Here is a 1193-nt window from a genome sequence, read left to right on the forward strand (position 1 = left end):
GCCTCCTTGTGGTTCGACCCTGACTGCCACTAGCTATAGTAGTAGTTTGGATTATAAATATTATTTTTGGTGCATACAACGACAAGCATCAAATTTTGGCGCCGTTGCCGGGGAGGCAATTGTTTAAAATTTTTAGTTGTTTCTAATTTTAGTCTTTCTCTTAGTTTAAGGGACATCTGTTCCTTAAACTATTCTCATATTCTACTTGTAGTTTCTTCTTATGCGCAGGTCACAGGGTGGTGAATTACTACCGTTCAATCCTGAGACTGAGAAGACTTTGCGTGAGTTGAGACGATCATCTAGAGTATTGCCGACGGAGGAAGAGCTGAGTACTCTGTCTACTTACTACGAGAATGAGCTATTTGAGGAGGATCCACCTTCGTCACCTATTTCCACTTCCTCAGCTGAGACCGTCACATCTCCAGACATGGCTGAAGAAGCAAGTATAGTCAGTCACTCTGAGCCAACAGCTGAGAATCTCTATAAGGGATTCGCATTACCAGGGATGGATAGGAAATTCGAGCCGAAACCGTCCTATATCAACTTGGTTGAGAGAAACCAATTCGGGGGAGCTGCAAATGAAGATGTAGCCAAACATATGGAGACATTCATTGATTATTGCTGTTCCATACCCCCACCGACCGGTGTGACCCAGGACCAGGTGAAGGAGACGATGTTCATATTCTCTCTTCGTGATGCTGCAAGGGAGTGGTACCGAGACCTGGATCGAGCTGCTAACGGGATCACTAATTGGAATTCGCTGGCCTTAGCATTTTACAAGAAATATTTCTCTGCCTCGAAGACCAATGCCATTAGAGCTCAGATCACGAGCTTTAAACAGGGTCCTGATGAGAATTTTCATGAGGCGTGGGTCCGTTTCAAGAAGTTAGTGCGAACTATTCCACACCATGGGTTTGAGAAATGGAGCCTATGCAATCAATTTTATAATGGGATTTATGACGATCAGAGGGCTATCCTGGATGCGGCAGCTAATGTTAGATTCCAGGAGAATGTTGGAGAAACTAAAGGGTGGAAAACTATTGATGATTTGGCCACCCATAAAGCTGAGTATGGAAATTCCAGGGGAAATCAAAGTAGAAGTGCTGAATCCCCTTCTGTAGCGGCATTAGAGGCTCTTACGGCGAGATTTGATAAGTACGAGTTGGGAGGAGCTTCAAAAGGAGGGATCTATC

General features: G+C 44.4%; 1 non-coding gene across 1 annotated transcript; it reads right to left on the reverse strand.

The window, feature by feature from the left end:
• Positions 1 to 808: 808 nt before the first annotated feature.
• Positions 809 to 915, reverse strand: LOC141588904 (small nucleolar RNA R71). Its single transcript, XR_012519870.1, has one exon. It is a non-coding gene; the product is annotated as a small nucleolar RNA R71 (small nucleolar RNA).
• Positions 916 to 1193: the final 278 nt, after the last annotated feature.

This window comes from Silene latifolia, chromosome 6 (genome assembly GCF_048544455.1).
Source record: "Silene latifolia isolate original U9 population chromosome 6, ASM4854445v1, whole genome shotgun sequence".
Taxonomy (NCBI): Eukaryota; Viridiplantae; Streptophyta; class Magnoliopsida; order Caryophyllales; family Caryophyllaceae; genus Silene; species Silene latifolia.